The sequence below is a fragment of the Macrotis lagotis genome, chromosome X (assembly GCF_037893015.1).
Source record: "Macrotis lagotis isolate mMagLag1 chromosome X, bilby.v1.9.chrom.fasta, whole genome shotgun sequence".
NCBI lineage: Eukaryota > Metazoa > Chordata > Mammalia > Peramelemorphia > Peramelidae > Macrotis > Macrotis lagotis.
Genome location: NC_133666.1, coordinates 193562564 through 193577921, shown reverse-complemented (window position 1 = coordinate 193577921; position 15358 = coordinate 193562564). Strand labels below are relative to the sequence as shown.

General features: G+C 37.1%; 1 pseudogene; it reads left to right on the top strand.

Moving 5' to 3' along the window:
- Positions 1–3728: 3728 nt before the first annotated feature.
- Positions 3729–13785, top strand: LOC141498259 (interferon alpha-16-like; annotated as a pseudogene).
- The last annotated feature ends 1573 nt before the right edge of the window (positions 13786–15358 follow it).

Here is a 15358-nt window from a genome sequence, read left to right as displayed (position 1 = left end):
AACAGGTACAGTAACTTGCTTAAGATCATAGTTAATTTCTGAGGCTGAATTTTAATTTAGGTTTACTTGATTGATGCATTTTTAGTAATGTTAAAATATATTTTGTATTACTACTACAATAATTGTTTACTACAATTTTTCTAATAGGAGAACATATTTCACTGTAAATGAGACCACATAATTTAGTTTTAAGACAAAACTCCAAGGAAATCAAGTTTGGGTTTACAATCTCAAATGTAATATTTAGAACCTCAGTTTTCTCAAGAACTAGGGCCCACTATTTTTCAATTAGCTCATTTGAACAAAGTTTGACAAATGAAGGCCAGCTTACCAAAACTGGATCTTTATAAATGTTTTTATTGAGTAGCCACACTGATGCACAGCATTGTTTTACAATTGAGAATAATCTAGTCAACTGGCTTGTTAGCCTCCCAAAAGGAGTAAAAGGGGCTCATGACAATGTTATTGCCATTTACAGTAAAACATCACATCACCATCATTGTGGCTATTCCCCCAACATGTCAAAACCCGATGTCATCAAAGAACAATTTAGGAAAACCTGGAGACCTCATCACCAATGTGCTGCAAGAGGACAATATTCTATACTTTAATTCTATAGTGACATAATTCAAAGTGACTTTAATGTTAGAGAAGGGACAGATAAGCAGATATGGCAAGGGGTCCTTGGGAGGAATGGAGTCAGAAAAAACAATAGCTATGATTACTGATTACTGAAGACTTTTGTATCTCATGACATCCTCACCAACACATTTACCTGAATGCAATAAAATTTTACGGATGCATCTTCTCAGCAAACATTAGCATTTAGTAGACTGTGTTATGTAAGGAGAAAACACAGGATATGGAAGAGATGAAGCTAATGTGTGGTGCAGAGTGCTGGATCTATCATGGACATCCTCTCCAGGCTAAACATTCATATTCAACAAAAGGAAGAGCCATAAGGCAACTAACAGAAGACAATGTTAGCACATTAGAGCATGTCTCTAGGCATTAACAGTTTGTTGCTAGGGAATGCTGAGCCAACTCACAATTGACAGCAGTGGAACAGAAAAGGAGTAGACAGTTTTCAGAGTTGTCTGCATTTATTCATCCAGGTCAGATCATTTTGCAAACAAGATTGTTTTGATGAAGATGATGGGTAAATTTAGAAGCTGCTAAATGAAAAACAACTCCACAGGGGTTACTAACAGGATAGTTCACCCATCTCTAAGAAGGCAATGTTTTATCTCCATCAAAAGGAAAGTACAGGTGAAGCTTAGAAAGATGCAAGATTCTTAACATCAAATTCAGTTTTAAGCTGATTAACAATCCAAAGTGATTTTATGATGCGCTGAAGACTCTTTATGGGCCAAAGACCTAAGGAGTATCTTAACTACTCAGTTCTTATGGATCCATATTGACTAGTATTAAGGAGTGATCCTGGAGAGATGAGCTGAACTCTTTCAAAGTGTTCTCAACAGGTTGTTAATCAATCAATCAATGCTGAAGCCACTGATTTTTATAATTCAGGTTGAAGTCAATACCTCTCTAACCAAACTTTCAACTGAAAATGAGCTTTTGAATGCCATTAGATTCCTCTTATGTGCAAAAATGTCTGGTACTGATTCTGTTCTGAGATTTACAAGGCAGGGGTGGTCCAGTGCTCATATAATAACTGACTAAAAATTTCCAGGTTAAATAGAAAAAAGGAGGTCATCCCCCAGGAGTTTAAGGATGCCTCCATTGTCCATCTCTATGAAGGAAAAGGAAATAGTTGTGTAGTGATAATCACAGTGGGTCTCTCATTGCTGGCAAGATTATGAAGATGCTTTCCCAGTCACCAAAGGAATGAAACAGGGCCATGTGTTTGCTTCCATGCTTTTTAGCGTGCTATTTTTATCACCGTTGTTGGAGGTCTTCAATAAGGATAAAAAGAATATCAGGATCAGTTACCATATTAATGATAAAATTATTTAACTTGAAAAGGCTACAAACCAAGACTAAATTGGTCCTGACTTTATTCAAAGCTGATTTTGAGGTCAATATAACTTCTGAAGCTGAGTTAAAACAAGGTAAGGATTGATTCTCTGAAGATTGGACAAATTTTGTCCTAACAATTAACCCCAAGAAAACAGCCAGCACCACACCATCTAAATATGGAACCACTAGTTATAGCAAATGGAGAAATTTTGAATACGGTGCCTAAGTTACCTTAGCAGTATACTTTCCAGAGATGCCCACATAGATGATGAAGTGACACACTCATTGCCAAAGCTAGCTCAGTGTTTGGGAGACTCCAAAGAAAAATGTATGAGAGAAGAGGTATTAGACTGGAAGTGTATAGAACTGTTGTGCTGACCTCATTGTTGTATGCCTATGTAACTTGGAAAGTATACCAAGGCCATGTCAGGAAGTTGAATTTCTTCCATTTTATTTATCTTAGGAAGATTCTAAAGATCACCTGGCAGGATAAGGTACTTGGCAGGGAAGTCCTTTGTCATGCTGAACTGCCAAACTATCAAACTCTACTGCATTGAGTGCAACTCCAATGGACTGGCCACATTGTTCAAATGTCAAAGATTCATTTGCCTAAAAGACTATTTTACAGGAAACTCAAAAGGCAAGTGCTTATATGGAAGTCTGAAGGAAGAATAGAAGAACACTCTCAAAGCCTCTCTGAAGATTTTTAGTATTAATTGTGAGACATGGGAGACACTGGCACAGGACCATTCAGCAAGGAATGCCTGCATCAAGGAAGGCATGTCTTTGAGAAAAGTAAAAATGAAGTAGCTCAAAAAAACTTAACGGACAAATTAAAAACATCTCCGTTTCAAATGTTCATAAGAACAATTTGAACCTGAATTGCAGTAGAGCTTTTTCTTTTTCTTTTTTTAGGTTTCTGCAAGGGAAATGGGGTTAAGTAGCTTACCCAAGGCCACACAGCTAGGTAATTATTAAGTGTCCTGACTCCAGGGCCGATGCTCAATCCACTGCGCCACCCAGCTGCCCCACAGTAGAGCTTTCTGAACTCATATTGATCTGATTAGTCATAATTGGACACACTGTTCCTTGGCCCCTAAAGTGATGTCATTTGGTCCTCTTCAAGGATGAAAGATAATAATAATAAACACCTAAATAATTAAGTTCCATTATTTCTTTCACAGAAGAAAATAAAGTGATAACACAAAACATTCTTCCAAATTAAATTTTACTTAACCTCTTTCATCAAGGTTGCTCCCTTATTTAAACAAAGCTTGTTCTTTTCACAGTCAAAAAATAGTTAATAATAGGCAGTTCTTAATCTTTTTCTTTTGCTTTGCAATTTTGCTGATACTACTTTCAAACTTGCTTCAGTTCCCTTCTCTAATCAGTAAAATCACTGTTCTCACTTTTACAAATAAATCTGTTACTCTAGGAAAAGTAGTATTTTTCATGTAATTTTCACAAAAATTTTAGTCTTATTTTTCCATAAAACATTCGACAGAGTGGTACCCCAATATTCAAGGAAATGTTTCAATATTTATAAAAATATTCAAACTGTAATTTGGAAATACACAGGAGAGAAAAAAAAATTAGTCCCTGTTAAGTTTACAGTTCCACAAATCCCTGTAGATTGGGAACCAAAATCTCCTCCTTCTTCTCTGTGTTTTTTTCAGCCTCTCTAACTTGGGGGGGGGGGGAGGAAGGAGAGAGGGAAAGGAGAGGGAGGGGGAGAGGGAGAGGAGAGATACACTATCTTTCAGAAGACTGAAAGTTCAGAAAAATACACCCTTTTTCCTTTGACTGATCAGGTCATAGGAAGAAGTTAATTTGATTTATCGAGAGATAAAACATTGACAATACAACAAGAAAATAATACAAAAAGTTAGGGCATACAATTTTCTAAAGCAACCTCATAGCCTTAATTTTTCAGTAATTGAAAAATCCCTTCTTCAAGTCAAATTTGGGACCCCCCTGAGATTCTTACATATATCTTAACCAATCTACATAATTTGAGAACTTTATTCTTAAGTTATTCCTTTTTTTTTAGGTTTTTGCAAGGCAAATGGGGTTGCCTAAGGCTACACAGCTAGGTCATTATTAAGTGTCTGAGGGGATTTGAACCCAGGTACTCCTGACTCCAGGGCCAGTGCTTTATCCACTGCCACCTAACTGCCCCTAGTCATTCCTTCTTAATGAGAACTTTCTCTTGATTTCAGACTGATTAAAATTTTCCTATGAGGGTGTCCATCTAGAGCCATCCCCTATGGCTCCCTCATCAGGGACCACTCATCTCTGGCTATCTAATGTGGTTTGGGAGAACATGGAGGTCTGGAAATAGGCAATTCTTTGCCAAGTAAATTTCTTAATAGAAATCCTAGTTGTGTTCCTTCAGTGAAGATCACATAGAGACTCAACAGTTTCTTTTTATTTTATTTGAGTTATACAATTTTTTCTCCCAATCTTACCTCCCTCCCCCACCCCCACCCCCCAAGGAAAGCAATCTGTCAGTCTTTGTTTCCATGTTGTATACTGATCCAAATTGAGTGTATTGAGAGAGAAATCATATTGTAGGGTTCTGGTTTTTAATCCACTCTGCTATTCGCTTACATATTAAGGGAGAGTTCATCCCATTCACATTCAAAGTTATGATTACTAATTCTTTATTGCCCTCCTTGCTATCTTCCCTCTGTTTATATTTTCCCCCTTCCACCCCCTTTATCCATATTCCCCAGTATTTTGTTTCTAAATACCACCCCCTTCAGTGTGTTTGCCTTCCTATATCACTCCCTCCCCTTTATTTCCCCTTTCCCTTTTTCCCCTTCCTTTCCTTTTGTTAGTTCCCCTTCCCTCCCTTTCTCCATCCCCACTCCCCTTGTCCCCTTTTAATACTTGAAAGGTTAAATGTTTTTTAAGTTAACTAAGTATGTGTAAATTGACTTTAAGCCAAGTCTGATGAGAAGAAGATTCAGGTGTTTCTCATCTCCCTTCTTCCTCTCTATTACCACAGGTATTTTGTACCTCTTAATGTAATGAGATTTACCCCATTCAATCCCCTCCCTCCTCCCGTCTCCTTCCTGTCCCCCCATTTTAAGGAGGTAGTGTTTTTTTAAAAATCATTCTATCTGGAGACTCAATAGTTTCAGTCCCTGCATTGGCACCATAACTATTATGATGGAATAAAGAAAACTGAAAGAATTATTTAGAAATGCATGTGCATGCAGAAATAAACTATCAAAGGCTCTCATTAACCAATTACCTAGAACCTTGATTGAAGTTAATATAATAATTTGGAGGGAGGGAAAATCAAGATTAAAGGAATCAAGACAGCTGATTTCTTGTTGGTGGGGAGGATCTCAAAATACTGAGGTGACAGGAAGACATATTCTCTTAGTGATATCATAAGTATCCCCAAATCAGTATCTTTCCATTAGAACTCCTTTCCTTTTCTCCAAAATGGGAGGTAGTGATTTTGTTGTTCAGTTTTTTCAGTCATGTCTGACTCCATGAATTCATTTGGTGTTTTCTTAACAAAAATACTGGAATTTCCTTCTCCACCTTATTTTACAGATGAGGAAACTGAAGCAAACAGAATTCAGTGACTTGCCCAGGGTAACAAAACTAGTTAGTATCTAAGACGAGATTTGAACTCACAAGGAATAATATTTCTGACTCCAGACTTGGTGCTTTTATTCACTGGGAAACACAATTAATAACACAGGGGACAAATCTCTGGACTTAATTAGACAATTCAGGTCCTAGGAATGACTGCTAACTCTTTGTATCACATTAATTTCCCTAGACTTTCTTTTATTTACCTGCAAAATGTGTGATTTGGAGTAACTGACTGAAGATCAAACCTATGATTCCAGTCCTTAATCTCCTAAAAACATCCTCATTCCTTTTGAAACACTTTTCCAATCACTTAGGTTCATAAAATCAAGCTATATTTGATTCTTTCTCCCTGCTACCTTCAGCCACCACAGCCAACCATTTCCCAAGTCTTGATAATTCTATTTTATCAACATGTCTTTTAGCAGATTCTAGTCAGTATTTTTATCTATTTTTTCCAAAGGAAAAAAAAAGAAAGTTTCAGAAATATTTAGTAACTTTCTCAGTTCCATAGTTAGTAAATATAGCAAAAAAAAAATTCCCTTCACATATTCAGTCTGACACTTCAATTTAATTACTTGCACATCTCCAGCTGTCATCTCCTTTTTTGCATTAGTTCTTTCCTAAAATGCACCGTCTATTTCACTCTATTGGAATTTTCCTCTTTCACCAAGGTCGAATTCAAGATCGACATCTTGTTATTTTTTTCTTACCCTATAGCCAAGAAATGGTATTTATTTCTTTATACCTTTCTGGACATTCCTATGCACTAAATTATCCTTAGCTTGTGTTACACTTATTTATGATTACATAATAACTGTATACATAAATAAACTGTACTTGACAATAAACCCAATAAATGCAGGAAATGTGATGATTTCATCTTCATGATCTCAGTAAAACAACAGATATTCTCTGCTCTTTATATATATTAAAAATGTATTTTTAAAGGACTTATTAAGCACCTATTCTGTACCAGAAACTTAAGTTCTGGGGATACAAAAAGTATCAAAACAAATATTCAAACATAGTTTCTGCTTTCAAGGAGTTCGAGGTCTAATGAGGGAGAATCCCAAAGAGAACCTTACAGTTAATAGACAGTCAATATTTGCTTTCTGAATTTTGTTAAGAAGACATAGGATATGTTTGAAGAACACAATGGTTCAATTAGAATGATTTCTGGAGTTCCTCCTTGTTTAACTTTTTAAATTCTGTGATTTATGCCTGTTACCTAAATGAGAACTAAATTTCCCTTGAATAACTTTAAATAAAATGATTACCAGGTTCAGTTTTTACTCTCTAAATGGTGCATAATAAGGAAGAGACAGTCCTATGAATTTCGCTTAAAGAATTACAATCTTGTGAAATACTCAGGGTGTTACTGGGTATTGTAGGGTGCCTACTCAAATAGTTTATCTTGATACATCACTGGATTGTAATTGAGCATGAAGTATTCTCCTTCCCCCATTCTACCAATGGAAGACTTCACACAATTACGGGTAGATACTCCTCCACTACCCTCAACCCAACCTGATTTAGCCTACCTGCTGAAATGGTTTACTGAGGTGTGACTGTTGTGCATGCTACAGCTTCTTAGAGCCACAGGTGAGAGTTAGGTGGCTCAGGTGGACATCAAAGGATGAAAGTGGCCCTGTAGAGTACTCTGAAGCCCTTATACCAAGGTATTAATCTTCCTTGAACATAACATCCACTGTGCCACCTGGCTGTCTTTTAGATTTCATGGCATCCTGTATTTACCAGAGAGGCAGACAGGCTTTCCACCAGTGATCCTTTACTTTTGAACTGACCCATTTGTTTTCTAGTCATTGACCTTTACCATGACAAACTTGGCATTTCTGCATGGAGTTTGTGGAGCTTTCACGTATGGAGCTTGATTGGTAAGAAGGAGAAGGTATCTTATGCCCTTTAGATGACCTGAAACTTTACTTCCCTTGCTACTATGACATTCAGTCATGCCATGCAGCATTAGTCATGATATTTTAAAAATGTGCTTTCCAAAAACAGTTTGACTCATGCTCCTTCTCCAGTTGAACCTCAGTTGAGCTGATTTTTCCATCTGCTTTATTTTTTCCAAGATACACAGCTTGTCTAAAAGTCTGAGTTCCATTTTAAGACACCAGTGCTGAAAACTGAACTACCAATACTCAAAACTGAAGACTGTTGAGTTTTAGGCATTGATAGCTTAAAACTGTACTCAGACTTTGGGGATGCTCTGCATTCTGATGAATGAGTATTAAAGAGTATCCATAGAGGCGGCTAGGTGGTGCAGTGGATAAAACACCGGCCCTGGAGTCAGGAGTACCTGGGTTCAAATCTAGTCTCAGACACTTAATAATTACCTAGCTGTGTGGCCTTGGGCAAGCCACTTAACCCCATTTGCCTTGCAAAAACATAAAAAAAAAGTATCCATCAAACTATACATCATAATCTAGACAGATGACATTTTCCTACCTATACTATGTGTGTGTGTGTGTGTGTGTGTGTGTGTGTGTGTGTGTATGTGTGTGTGTGTCTTGGTTTATGGGTTGAAACCTCATTGAGGAGTCTGGAAATTCCAGTACATACACATACATTAATTTGTATTATTAATGCAGGAAACATTTTGAAACTGTCATAATGTCAATACCATCGGATAACATACTAGAAGATGAAAAGAGCTTTAATGCAATCAACTCTCCTAAAGGGAGAGTTGGTACAGTGGAAAGAGCATTGCCTCAGGATTTAAGAGACCTTTATTGAGTCAGAGGTATATAACATTACACATGGTGTCTTCTCTCTATTAAAATGAAATTTCCATGGGGCAGCTAGGTGGCACAGTGGATAAAGCACCGGCCCTGGAGTCAGGAGTACCTGGGTTCAAATCCAGTCTCCAGACACTTAATAATTACCTAGCTGTGTGGTCTTGGGTAAGCCACTTAACCCCATTTGCCTTGCAAAAACCTAAAAAAAAAAAAAATGAAATTTCCTTAACGGAAGGGACGTCCTCACATTTTGCTGGAATTTATATTTCCAGTGAGAGTTAGGTGGCTCATGTGGACATCAAAGATTGAAAGTATCCCTGAAGCCGACTCTACAGCCCTCACACCAAGGTACTAGTCTTACTTGAACATAACTTATGCACAGTGGTCACACCTCGACTAACCATTTCAGCAGTGGGCTAACTGAAGGTAACCTCAGGAGTCTCAAACCCATTTAGTGAGTAGTGGGGGTGGTGGTAATCTATTCCTGTGGTGAAATGGGCAAAGGAAAACAATTCATTCAAATGGCCATGAACCCAGCTGAAGCAGGTGATGTGGAGCGCTTAGAGCTTGGTTAGCCATCGAAGGACATCAAGGTCATTCACTGCATCTAAAACTATCACCAGTTATCTTGACTCTTGCCATGCTGGATCATGATGACTTTGGAAAAGAGAGTGAGGCGGTTGATTTCGTACAGCTCTACCTCACTTAAATTCAATTTATGCATGCATCAAAAGACATCAATCATAACCATTCCTCAAAGTCCTGTGGTGACAGGCAAATGTTGAAGCAGCAGGTGCAGATAGACTGGGAGCTGTAGTCACAACTCTGCCCACAGGCGGCCATAGTGCCATTTCTTTGCTGAAAGCAGCAGTGGGAATTGGACAACCCCCGGGTGACTGAGCAGCCCTTTTAAGGATTGCACTGCTTACCTCCTGATATGAGAAAGGGGCTAGAAAATGTGCCCCAAATTCTCTACTTACCCAACCCTGGCCTGATTATCCTGGCAGGCAGGGAATCCCACAGTATGGTTGGGATACAAAAAAAATCTACAAAAACTTCTTCAAAGAAGATTCCACTCACCATCAGTGCATGAAATGTGCACATACTCATAAATAACACAAGATCTGACAACACAGATCTGAAAGACAAACAGTTCTTGTTGCAAGGTAAGGAATCCAAATAGGAGCCCTGAATAAAACAAGGTTGGCAAATGAAGGCTAGCTTACTGAAGTTGGAGCTGGATACATGTTTTTCTGGAGTGGCTGCAATGAAGGGGAACTTTGTGAAACTGGGTAGGTTTTTCCATCAAAACTAATCTAGTCAACATTCTTTAATGCCTACCAAAAGAGTGAATGACAGGCTCATGACAATGAGATTGCCACTTCCAGGAAAATGCCATCCCACCATCATCAGTGCCAATGCTTCCACCATGATGAATACTAATAAAGTTAAAGTAAAATTTTATGAAGACCCGGAGACCCATATTATCAATGTAACAAAAGAAGACAAGCTTATAATTCTGGGTGACATTAATATTAGAGTAGGCTCAGATTACCAGACATGGCAGGGAGTGCTTGGGAGAAATGTAACTGGGAATAGTAACCTATTCCCTACTACTGAAGACTTGTGCATCTCATGACCTTCTCATCATAAATACTGTCTTCCATTTACCTGAATGTAATAAAACTTCCTCATAACAAATACTGGCATTTATTAGACTATGTGATCATAAGAAGGAGAGAAAAATAGGATATGAGTGACAAAGGCAATGTGTGGTACAGAGTGCTGGACTGATCACAGACTCATCCTATCTAAGCTAAACATTCACGTTCAACAAAAGTGGTAGGCCCAAGGCAAAATGAATGCAAGAAGAATTAATGTCAAGAGATTAGAATGTCTTCTGAGCAGGAACAATTTGTTTACAACTTGGAGGAAAAATTGAACCAACACACAGTTGGCAATGGTGGAGGAGAAAAGGAGTGGGCAGCTTTCAGAGATCTGGTGTATAGCACTGCATTTGTTCATCTGGGCCAGAACACTCTCAAACACCAAGATTGGTTTGATGAAAATGGGGGAGAAATATAGAAGCTGGTAAATAAAAAACAAAAACTCCACAGGGTTTACTAGCTTGATAATTCTTCATTTCTAATATGGCAACATTTAATTCCATCAGAAGTGAAGTCCAAGGGAAGCTTAGAGAGATTCAGGACTCTTTACTCAGTAGCAGATGAAATTCAATTTTATGCAGACAATAACAAACCAAAATGTTTTTATGATGCCCTGAATGCTATTTATGAGTCAAAGACATATGATGCATCTCAATTACTGATTGGTATGGATCCACATTGATTAATGACTGGAACATGATCCTAGAGAGATGAGCTGAACACTTCCATAGTGATCTTTACAGACCATCAACAATCATTGAAGATGTCATTGACTTTTTACCTCAAATTGAAGTCAACAGTCCCTAGATGAAGTTCTAAGTGAAGAAGAGGTTTTGAATGCCATAATTTTCCTTTCAAGTGCCAAAGTACCTGGTGTTGATTCTATTCCAGCTGAGATCTACAAAGTGGGGGTCCTTTGTTCATCCAAAAACTGACTGAAATTTTCCTGGTTATACATATGGTATGAAGAGATTATCCCCCCAAGAATTCCCTCCACTGTCCATCTCTATAATGGTAAAGGAAGTTGATTGTCCTGTGTCAATCACATGGCTATTTCTCTTTTAGTTATTGCTGGTAATATTCTTTCCAGAGTCCTTCTCAATAGACTGATTCTGCACCTGGAAGATGGTCACCTTCCTGAGAGCCAGTATGGCTTCAGAAAGGGACAAGAAACAGTTGATATATTTTGAAGCTCAACACCTCAAAGAAAAATGCCAGGAACAGAACAGAGAGCTGTATACAACATTTGTAGATCTGATAAAAGCATTTGATACCAGCAATCATCAGGATTTATGGAAAATTATGTCAAAATTTGGTTGCCCAAAGAAGTTCATCAGTATTGTACTTCAATTTCATGATGTCATGCATTCCTGGTTCTGGATAATGGGCAATGTTCTTGAGATTCTCTCCCAAAGGAATGGGGACAAGGATGTGTCCTTGCTCCTATACTTTTTGGCATCATGTTTTCAAATGCCTTCACTGAGGATGAACATAGACTCAAAGTCAGCTACACACAGATGGCAAATTCTTCACCTTGAAAAGACTACAAGCCAAGACCAAAGTATAGGGAATGTTGGTGCATGATCTTCTGTTTGCAGATGATTGTGCACTCAATACAGCCTTTGAAGCTGAGATGAAACAAAGTATGGATTTATTCTTTGCTGCTTGTTCTAATTTTGGTCTAATAGGTAACACCAAGAATACATAGGCGCTCCATCAGCCAACACCACACCATCCATTTATGGAACCATCGATTACAGCAAATGGAGAAATTTTGAGTACTGTGGACAAGGTCACTTGCCGTGGCAGTATTGACAATGAGGTTGACACATGCATTGCCAGAGCTAGTTCAGTATTTGGGAAGCTCCGAAAGAAATTTTGGGAAAGAAGAGGTATTAGACTAATTACCTAACTGAAGGTCTACAGAGCCATTGTGTTGACCTCATTGCTATAATCCTGTGAAACCTGAACAGTCTACCAACACCATGCCAAAAAACTGAATCACTTCCATTTAAATTGTCCTAAGAAGATTCTGAAGATCACCTTGTAGAAGATACCAGATACTGAGGTCCTTTCTTGAACTAAACTGCCTAGCATTCCAAAATTACTACAGATAGTACAACTATGTTGGGCTGTTAGAATGCCAGATGCATACCTTCCTTTACATTTTTTTTTCATTAATTCCCTTGATATTCTTGATTTTTTGTTTCTCCATATGGATTTAGCTACTATTTTTTCTAGCTCATTAAAGTAATTTTTTGGAAGTTGATTGGTAAATAAATAAGAATCTAATTTAGGTAGATTGTCATTTTTATTATATTAGCTGGACTACCATGAGCAACTGACATTTTCCCAGTTATTTAGATCTAATTTTATGAAAAGTATTTTATGGTTGTTTTCATAAAGTTTCTGAGTCTGCCATGGCAGGTAGATTTCTAAGCATTTTAAGTTGTCTGAAATTATTTTAAATGGGATTTTTCTTTCTATCTCTTGCAACTGTAGCTTATTAGTAATATATAGAAATTTGGAACATTTATGTGGGTTTATTTTATATCCTGTGACTTTGCTACAATTGCTAATTGTTTTTAGGAGCTTTTTAGATGATTTTCTAGGATTCTCTAGGTATGCCATCATATAGTCTGCAAAGACTGAGAGTTTTGTTTCCTCATTACCAATTCTGATTCTTTTAAGCAACAAACACAGATGATGGCAGTGGAAATAATTGGAAGTAATAAGAAATATTTCAGGGATAAAACTAATGGAATTTTGTAAATGATGATATGTGTCTTAAAAGGAAATGAGAAAAAATAAGTAAAATAGAATTCCTCAAAGAGCTTAATCTGTAAACTCTCTTCAAGGGTAAATTTGGTTGCAGTTCCACAAATATTTTTAAAATGGGGTAGTTTTAAGATTAAAAAGGAAAGTAGCTTAAAGAAAGTGGCAAGGAAGGAAAATTCTGTTTTAAGTAATGAAAGTTACTTTCAGCACTATTTAAGAGAGAGTAGCCTAGAGGTTAGATACCCAAGACACTGAGACAACAACTCACTGATCTCCCAGCTCAGTCAGACCCACACCATCCATCAACATCACCATGACCTTTTGGGCCTTATTGCCACTTGCCCTGGTCCTGCTCTGTTCCAGCTCCCTCTGCTCTCTGGGTTGTGACCTGACACAGGATCTGCAGAAAGACTTCTCACTTCTGAAACAAATGAGCAATTTTCTCTGGTACCATGTTGGAAGGAAACAACCAGTGTTAATTTCCCAAAGGAAGTCAAGGAAGGCAGTCAATTCCAGAGAGGAATGCCGCAGTCATTGTTTGTGAGATGCTCCAGCAGGTCTTCACCATCTTCAGTCTGAATGCTGTTCCTGCTTCTTGGAATCAGATCCAGCTCATGCAACTGCTCATTGGACTGGATCAGCAGCTGAAACAGCTGAAGAAGTGTCTTGGGCAAGAGGGGGAGTGGGAAGAGCCTTTCCTGGATATTGAGAACCTCAGGTTGGCCTTGAAGAACTATTTCCAAGGAATAAGTCAGTACTTGCAAGGAAAAGAGTTTAGCCACTGTGCATGGGAGATTGTGGGAGTAGAGATCAGGAAGATCTTCCTGTTCATGAATAAACTATCAAGAAAACTCAGAGACTGAGGAAGGAAAAAACTTTCAGTTTTTCAAGAATTGACTGCTTCTTAAAATTAAGCAAGTATTAGAATTATTTCTATACCAAGTAAATTATCATCTGTATTTATTCAATGATTTTAATACAATAAAAGCTGCCATTCCTCTAATTAAAGGAGTTTGAATACAATTAATTTTGAATTAACAACTTTTTTCAATAACTGAATGTTTTCTAATTTGGAGCTTTTGATTTATGAATTTTTCTATTTATTTTTGTGCTAATATTTATATTTATTTTGCAGAAAACATTTTAGTAATTATATTGAGCTTGTGAATTCTTAATTTCTCATATAAAATGCATTATTTTAAAGAACTCTATTTTATTAATAGATAATTGTAAAATGTAAAACTGTTGATTTACTCACCTATGAGTTCAGAAAAGATTGATTGCAAAGATTCAATTCAAGAAACTAAACCACCTGTCCTACTCTGTGGATTTATATAGTTGCAAAACATAATGTGCCCTGAAATGAAATACAGTTGAAAGGAATGGGATAACTTATTTCAAAATTCATGTGTGCATAGGCAAGACATATCAAAGACAAAGCTGTGTAGCTTTGAAATGATAAGACAATTCTGTGAAAGAAATCATAATGATGGAAATAAAAGGGACTAAAATTTTCATACCCTTTAGCTGAGAAACTCCATTACCAAGTTTATACCCTAAGGAAGCCATTGATAAGAAGAATATCTCCAATTGAGCCAAAATATTTTCAGAAACACTTTTCCTGATAGTAAAGAATTGGAAACAAAGTAAACTGCCATTGACTGAGAAATGGCAAAACTAAAACTGATGGATATATTGCAGTAAGCAATGGTCCCAAGGACTGCCTGAACTACATTAAAAATGTTTAAAAAATCCCTAAACAAGGAATAGAACATAAATAATGTCCATATGTGATTTTCTAAGTCAATATGTGGTCAGCAGACATCTTTATTTTCAGAATTAGATGATACAGTAGATAAACTTGGAGTCAGAGAGATCTTAAAAGTCCCTAGTTTATCCCTAGATAAGTGACCAAGGGCAAGTCTATTCAACTCTTTCAAATTTATTTTCCTCATCTGTAAAAGGGAGAAAATGAAAGCACCTATCTTACAGGGTTATTGCTTTGAGAATCAGATTAGTTGACATAGGTTAAGTGTTATACAGATGGCAGCTCTCATTATTATTTATAATCAGAATCAGAATTTTTCAACAATTGAACCCACATGGAGTGTTCTAATTATGGAGGATTTACCAGGTCTGATACAAAAAGTTCAAAATAAATGAGGAAGGGGAAGTGACTAGTGATTAGGAAAGGAGCTTAGGCATTTAGGATCATGACTGAAAAGAAGAAAGATGGCAGGCAGTAGTTGCAGCATATTATGAGAGGAGAATTTCCCACAATTCATGTGATTAAATGAATACAATCACTTTTAGTCTTCCTAGGTTAAGGAATTGACATTTCTTTATTCCATTTGTCTTTTAATTGTACCATTTTCTGATCAACACTTTTTTTAGCTTAATCCTATATTCTCATTCATAAACGAAGGAAAGGAAACTGTCATAAATTCACAAAGAGATGAAGGCTCATATGTTTTGTCTATGATTCACTGAGGGAAACTTGCCACATATCTATGCTGATTCCTTCCTGGTCTTTTCAGGCAGGATTTGGTGTAAGGAGTG